The sequence below is a fragment of the Bubalus kerabau genome, chromosome 22 (genome assembly GCF_029407905.1).
Source record: "Bubalus kerabau isolate K-KA32 ecotype Philippines breed swamp buffalo chromosome 22, PCC_UOA_SB_1v2, whole genome shotgun sequence".
Classification (NCBI taxonomy): Eukaryota; Metazoa; Chordata; class Mammalia; order Artiodactyla; family Bovidae; genus Bubalus; species Bubalus kerabau.
The window spans coordinates 4907290-4915417 of NC_073645.1; the positions used below are offsets into that span (position 1 = coordinate 4907290).

Consider the following 8128-nt stretch of genomic DNA (forward strand, 5'->3'; position numbering starts at 1 on the left):
TTTCTTAGAAAATTGCATCTGTTTGGATCAGTCCCTTTATAGTTTCTCTTTCCAAATTTGTTAATTATCAATATAAAATTGTTTCTGAGGAAGCATTAGGTTTACAATATTGAATGTATTGACAAAAATCAATATAGATAATCTAATTTTCTGTGATGTACTTTTGTAGTTTTAATGATTATAAGAAACAAGTTGTTATGTCAAGGCAGAAATTGATGAGGCAAATATTTTGTAATAAGATTTTATTATTATGGATTATTTTGTACTATTATGTAATTTGTTTATTTCATTACATCTTGGCAAACACATAAAATTAATTTTCTTAGCAGTTTCTCAAGAATGACGGTGCTGGTCCTGTAAGAGTTTCTAGGGAATCATTTACTGTAACTGTTCTATTAATTAATTTATAAACATTTATTTTGAAAGACTTCTCCACTTAACAAGTAATAGCATAGATGTTCTACCCAAGCAAAGGGAGGTGGTAATAATGATAAATTTACAGTCAACACAGTTTCTTCTAATTTAAGATTTCTCTCAATGATCATATTAGTTGTATTAGAAATAATCATTACTGGAAGCATGTTAGTAAACATATTTTTCATAAATGCAGTTGAATTTTGAGTTTTGCAGGATTCCAGAAGTGAAATAGCTGGCTAAACTATAGCACTTATCATCTGGTATTTCACCACTGACTTTCCCATTTTTCATTAATAAATATTTGCTATACTTTGGCATTTAGGGCAAATTATTTGCAAAATTGCTCTAACTATTTAAAAACTTTATTATTACCACTTAATTATTTTCTACATTTTAGAACATGTTCTAATGCCACCATATGAGAAAGATATTTTAGAAGAGCTATAAGTTTTGTATATGTACATGACAAGTGTACCATATTCTTTCTTTACTCTCACTGTTCTATACTGCTAGCAAAATAAACAACTTGATAAATTAGGAAGTGCAGACAAAGATTTATTGAACTTATTTATTAATAAGCTAGACCAGGCACCCAGCTGCTTATTACTGTATTAAAACGCATTTTCTACCTCAAGGGAAAATCTTACTGCAAGTAAGATTGAAATAGTTTTGAAAATACAGGGAAACAGTGCTATAGCTGCAGGTTTCAAATGTGTTAGAGTAGATTATTTTCAATAAAAAATGGTTAAAATGCAGATTTAAGAGCTGTCTCTTAAGATTCAGTAGCTCTGAGACCTTCATTTTGTATGTATGTATTGGACTAAATGGTCTCTTGGCCTCCTTAAACATTCTATGAATATTAGCATTTCTAATTTTGAAATGTATGTTTCTTGTTAAACTTTAGAATCATTCTGCTTAAGCCTAGAAGCAATTATCTACTTGATGATTGCAATTTGATAAAGTCAACTCAAAATAGCAAACTTTATGGAAAACCTGTTATAAGCAAGGAATAATAAAGAAATGCCCTTATGAATTAGGTCAGTGATATTATTAAATCAGAATTACTGGATCTGGACAAGATCTTAGGGAGTATGTCATAGAAAACCTTCTTGCTGGTCTTGTGGAGTTGGCCTTTGTTCTCTCAGGAGATGGTCTTTAAAGCTCAGAATGGGACTTCTCTGTCTTTTGAACCAGCAACCAACTCTCTCATATTTGGGACTGAAGCACCAAGCACAAGCCCAAACTCTAGGAATCCAAAATTTTTTAAATAGTGCAATTAAAAGTAAACGGAGATTGAAAAAGTCTTGTTCACCTGGTGTGGTTACTGTTGAATGTACCAGATGGTGCCCTGAACCTAAACTTGACATGGAATGAAAATAAATTCACACATATGCCACAGTTATTTACCTACATTTGTCCTTTAAGTATGGACAGATTTCAGAGACTTCAGGGCAATGATCAAGCTACTAGTAACTCAGGGGACCAAATAGTGCCCACAAACACAACACTGTCTCCTGTCTAATTTTCAATAGTTTGGAAGTGTGATGAGGAAGAAGAAAGGAGGTTATTTTCTAATCACTCCTTTCTCTGGTCACCCTTCAAATTACCCACCCCCAGCACTGGCCTCCCCAGTAAGAGGTCCAGGAATCCTACTTTCATTTCCATCCCCCTTTCTTTCTGCAAGAACCAGCTCTGTGGCTTTAACTTAGAATTTGAGTCTATCTTTGTGATAAAAAATCCATACATCTGGAGTCTGTTTTTCTTTTTATGTGCTAAATGATTTTTGTTTTGTTTTGTTTTAATTTAATTTAATTTTTTTATTTTATTTTATTTTTAAACTTTACATAATTATATTAGTTTTGCCTACAGATTTATGATTACCAAGATGTACAGAATAGAAAAGACTAATCATAAATGTGGGGACACGTATAGAGAGAAGTTGTATGTCCTTATTTTTGTATTTTCGGACATAGAATGTACAAAGCACTGCAGGTATTTAGTTTAGAGACAACTTGGTTGGGGGAAAAACTATGAGAATTTCTTCTGTTCCAAAAAGGGGAAGAGAAAGAGGGAGGAGAGAAACACTGGCCAGAAACAAGAATTTTCACAGAAGAATTATAAAGCAGTGGTTGGGGAGGGAGTGGAAATTTCCCATCTCCTGATGCTCCTTGCATAAACATCCTTGGGAGAACTTGTCTCTGACATTCAGCCACTATCTATTGACTAGTCTCATGGAACATTGCTCCTAGAATGTCATACAGAGCTTGAAGTAAGGGAAAAATATTAGAACTAGAGGGGCTGCAGTTGCTAATCTTGCCATAGTAATCAAACAACTGAAAGAATGTTTCAGTAAGAATCTTGTTAATAGGCCAGGTTCTATAGACTGATATTTTGTAGTCAATAATTTACCTCCAGGAGATTAAATAACAGGTGTCCCGATATTTAGGGGATGTTTTATAAGATACTCATGAGAGTTTCAGAAAAGTCACAGTTAAGGAAAATGTGTTTTTCTTCAAGGGCATATTCGATCCTTGTTACTAAATGCTTAATTTCAACATTTAACACTCTACTTTCAGAGTTGATTTGTGTTTAAAAAACAAATGTAGAAAGCTCTGTTTCTGTAAAAAACAAATTTGATTATTGTATACAACTACCGCTCTCTCCATGTACTTGGTACAACGTATATATTGTCTTGTCATTCAGGTGGATTTATAAGAGATATGCATGCGTGCTCAGTCCACTAAGTCATGTCCAACTCTTTGCAACACCATGGATTGTAGCCCACCATGCTCCTCTGTTTACAGAATTTCCCAAGGCAAGAATACTGGGATGGGTTGCCATTTCCTCCTCCAGGGGATCTTCCCAACCCAGGGATCAAACCCATGTATCCTGCATTGGCAGGTGTATTTGTTTGTTTGTTTTACCATGGAACCACCAGGGAAATCCATAAGAGATTAGCTTCTCCTTTATTCATACAAAATGATGGCCAAGGGAATAAATTTGAATTCCAATAAATCTGAGTCAAATCCTTAGTTGAGTGATTTCAGGCCATTTACTTAGCTGTTTAGGGCCTCATTTGCAGATGGAAATTCAAATCCTGTGTGTGTGTGTGTGTGTGTGTGTGTGTGCATGCGTGCGCTCGCACGCAGCCCTGTCATACTATTTGCAGCCCCATGGACTGTAGCCTCCAAGCTACTCTGTCCTTGGGATTTTCCAGGCAAGAATACTGGATGCAGCCCCATGGACTGTAGCCTCCAAGCTACTCTGTCCTTGGGATTTTCCAGGCAAGAATACTGGAAAATCACCATTTCCTCCTCTAGGGGATCTTCCCAACCCAGGGATCAAACTTGAATATCCTGTGTCTCCTGCATTGCAGGTGGATTCTTTACCTGCTGAGCCATCAGGGAAGCCCCATTCCCATGTATATCTAGCTGGGAATAATGAGTGAGTACTCATCTCATAGTGGTAAGAATTAAATGAAATAAGTTTTAAGTTAACATTAGCTACCATTATTATTAACTGTTCGGATTAGAACTCATTAAGTGTTGGAGGTAAGATAAAAATTCGGTAGTCTGGCTTGATACCTTGGTCTCATAACCACTGCATCATTCTCTATATATGACATACAATGGATATTCAGGGAAGAATGGTTAAAATGAAAGAGGAAGATGCTTTTGCTCTATGAAGTATCAAAGATCATCTTAGAGACAGGATCATTTAGTTTCTTAAAATGTTTATTGTATGTGTGTGTGCTAAATCACTTCAGTCATGTCACCTCTTTGCGACTCTATGGACTATAGCCTGCCAGGCTCCTCTGTCCATGGGATTCTCCAGGCAAAAATAGTGGAGTAGATTACCACGGCCTCCTCCAGTGGATCTTCTTGACCAGAGATCAAACTCTTGTCTCTTACATCTTCTGCAGCATTGGCAGGCAGGTTCCTTATCACTAGCACCACCGGGAAAGCCCAAAAATGTTTACTAAAACATTAAAAATTTGGAGGCTATGCAGGGAAAATGGAGGACAGGAAGGTGGCAGAGCAGTGAACTGGGGCCACCAGAGGATCTAAAGAAGAAGCAGAAAAATCTGGGAAAGCTAAGACTGTTTCTTCCAGTAATGGAGGGGGAAATACCAGCCATAGGGCTGAGAAGCAATAAGAAGAAGAAGCTGAAGACCTCCCACCAAAGCCTACTAAGATCTCCAAGTTTGGGTTTGCCAAACTTGGAGGTGGTTGGCAGTCTACCAACTTGGTAGGTAGTCAGATGACAAAGAAAATCCTATCCATTGAACTTGGTTTAAGTAAGCCTAAAGAAACCTTTCCAACACTTACTCCAAAAACTATTTTGGTAGCAGAAGCTTAAATGAGGATGAAAATAACGAAGAGGGAATGCCTCCAGAGGCAAAGATGAGGATGAGGCCTACTGGATGGGATACACCAACATCAGAAGGAGCAAATTCCATCAATAAAGAACATGGGTTTTCTGATAATTAGAAGATATGGAAGTGAAATATAAGATCTCATCTTGGAAATGTCCATGACCAAAATGATTAAATCAGTGTTTTGAAAATGGGGCATGGGCTGGGTGTAAAGGTAAAAGGAACACTTTCCTTTTTTTAAAGAATGACATTAGACTCTTTGGAGCAGTGTTATGTTTCTTTTTTTTTTTTTTTAATTCTTTTAAAGACTGAATGGTACACTAATAAATGAGAATTTGAAATTAGAGGTAATTTATGTTTTATATACAAATTTTAAGACATTTACTAATTTCGTAGTTTCATGTAATTAGTTTCCAAAGTTAACAGATAATTTAAAAAATCAGAAATGTTATCTTTCTAAGAATTGTATATTTTTAGACATAACTATTAGCACACTAAGAGGGAAGCAAAAAGTTGTCTTTTTAAACTGTAAGCAATTGCTCTAACTTAACTCCTGTGTTAACCGATGCTCTCTGGCTCCCAGGAACAAATACAGAAAGAAGGGAGTATTGTATTGGGAGGAAAACGGTACTAGATATATTAACTGAGAAAATACATTAGATAAAATTAAAATATAGCTCTTTTTTTTCCCCTAATGGCATTTGTTTTGTTTCAAATCATCAGAGACTACTTATTGCATTGCTATCAGTGGATACAAATGTGTACCAAGCTCTTTAAAAAGAATATTTTAAAATTTATATAAACCATCGAAAATTTAAAATAACATGCTTCATTTTAAAGGGTCTTGTCTACCTTTATTATTCTTCAGAGAACAGCCATTTGCTACCAAATTAGTTATATTGTGTGTGCTTCTCTAGATTTTTGTTATCTAGTTTTGTTAACATTTCCACCAGCTCTCGAGGAAAATTATAAAGAAGTTGTTTCTTCTAAAAAGGAAGCTAACATCAGCAATTTAAATGTAAGTACTAGTTAAATATTTGGCTGTTATTTTTTTAAACGGTATAAACACCAAAAAAAGGTAATTGTATGAAGATGGGAAATAAGGATATACTATCTGTGGATTTATCAAATCATTTATGTTACTAACTTGTGAAATCCAATTTGTTCTGAACTAATTTATAGGAATTCTTATTTAACACAAAGCCTTTGACTGTGTGGATCACAACAAACTGTGGAAAATTCTTAAAGAGATAGAAATACCAGACCAGCTTACCTGCCTCCTGAGAAATCTGTGTGCAGGTCAAGAAGCAACAGTTAGAACCAGACCTGGAACAATGGACTAGTTGAAAATTGGGAAAGAAGTACATCAAAGCTGCATGTTGTCACTCTGCGTGCTTAACTTATATGCAGAGTACATCATGTGAAATGCTGGGTTGGATGAATCACAAGCTGGAATCAAGATGGCTGGGAAAAATATCAACAGCCTCATATATGCAGATGATACCACACTAAGGGCAGAAAGCAAAGAGGAACGAAAGAGCCTCTTGATAAAGGTGAAACAGGAGAGTGAAAAGACTGGCTTAAAACTTAGAATTCAGAAAACCAATATCATGGCATCTAGTCCCATAATTTACATATATATAGGTATATGCATACATATGGCTGATTCATGTTGATGTTTGGCAGAAGTCAACAATTTTGTAAACCAATTATCCTTCAATTAAAAAAATTAAAATTGAATAAAAACAAGGGTACTCAGCATTCATAAAACCAAGATCATAACATCTGGTCCCATCTCTTCATGGCAAATAAATGGGGAAAATGTGGAAAGAGTGATAGATTTTATTTTCTTGAGCTCCAAACACTGTGGACAATGACTGCAGCCATGAAATTAAAGGACACTTGCTCCTTAGTAGGAAAGCTATGACAAACCTAGACAGTGTATTAAAAAGCAGAGACATCACTTTATGTGAGATGTGAGAGTTGGATCATAACGAAAGCTGAGCACTGAAGAATTGGTTCTTTCAAACTGTGGTGTTGGAGAAGACTCTTGAGACACCCTTGGACAGGAAGGAGATCAAACCAGTCAATGCTAAAAGAAATCAACCTTGAATATTCATTGGAATGACTGATGCTAAAGCTGAAGCTCCAATATTTTGGCCACCTGATGCAAAGAGCTGACTCATTGTAAAACAACCTGATGCTGGGAAAGATTCAGGGCAAGAGGAGAAGAGAATGATAGAGCATGAGATGGTTGATAGCATCACCGACCCAATGTACATGAGCTTAGTAAGCTCTGGGAGTTGGTGATGGACAGGGAAGCCTGGTGTGCTGCAGTCCATGTGATCTCAAAGAGTCGGACACAACTTAGTGACTGAACAACAAAATTTAGCAGAATAACATGGCTTAACTGCATAGATATTAACCAGTGGCCTCTCAAAAGCACATTTTAGATACTGAAAACAAAAGGAAATAAAATGCTTCTTTAAACATATTTTATGGAATCTTTGATTATATATACCTTGTTAATATATGTGTTGTAGAATTACATTTTCTTTTGTATTGTATATGAATTATTTTTTGTGACAGTTATATCTTTAAAAGCAGAGTCATACATAAAAGAAACTTACAGTATAATGATTTCCTTGAAAACTCCTACAATGTTAGATTCAGAGACACCTTCAGGCTGTTTGATTGGTGGAAACTACTTGCTGAGCTCTTTTAATAGGTAATAAATCCAGAGAAGCAGCTTGTATATACTCTTAATACTTTGTTCACTTGCATTTGAGTTTAAAATAAGCCCCAAGGAAAACAATGAAATATATATATATAACTATTAGTTTTCTTACTTCATGATATAATTATATAAAGATAATGAATTTTTTTTATTATTATTTTTTTAATTTTATTTTATTTTTAAACTTTACATAATTGTATTAGTTTTGCCAAATATCAAAATGAATCCGCCACAGGTATACATGTGTTCCCCATCCTGAACCCTCCTCCCTCCTCCCTCGCCATTCCCTCCCTCTGGGTCGTCCCAGTGCACCAGCCCCAAGCATCCAGTATCGTGCATCGAACCTGGACTGGCAACTCGTTTCATACATGATATTTTACAAGATAATGAATTTAACTTGCTTTAACATAGGTATATTACCCATTTTTGTTCACTTTAATGTTTCTCTTGAAATAGCATCCCTCTCCTACATTTTATTTTCTTACTCAAATTAGATATTAACCTAAGGTCAAAGCAGGAAAGAGAAACCACTGAGATGAATGTCTTCACTAAAATATCAATAAATTTGTTAAGCTCTAATAAATAAATTAATTAAATTA

General features: G+C 35.3%; 1 pseudogene; it reads left to right on the top strand.

The window, feature by feature from the left end:
• Positions 1-339: 339 nt before the first annotated feature.
• LOC129637082 (PEST proteolytic signal-containing nuclear protein-like) lies at positions 340-4967 on the top strand (annotated as a pseudogene).
• Positions 4968-8128: the final 3161 nt, after the last annotated feature.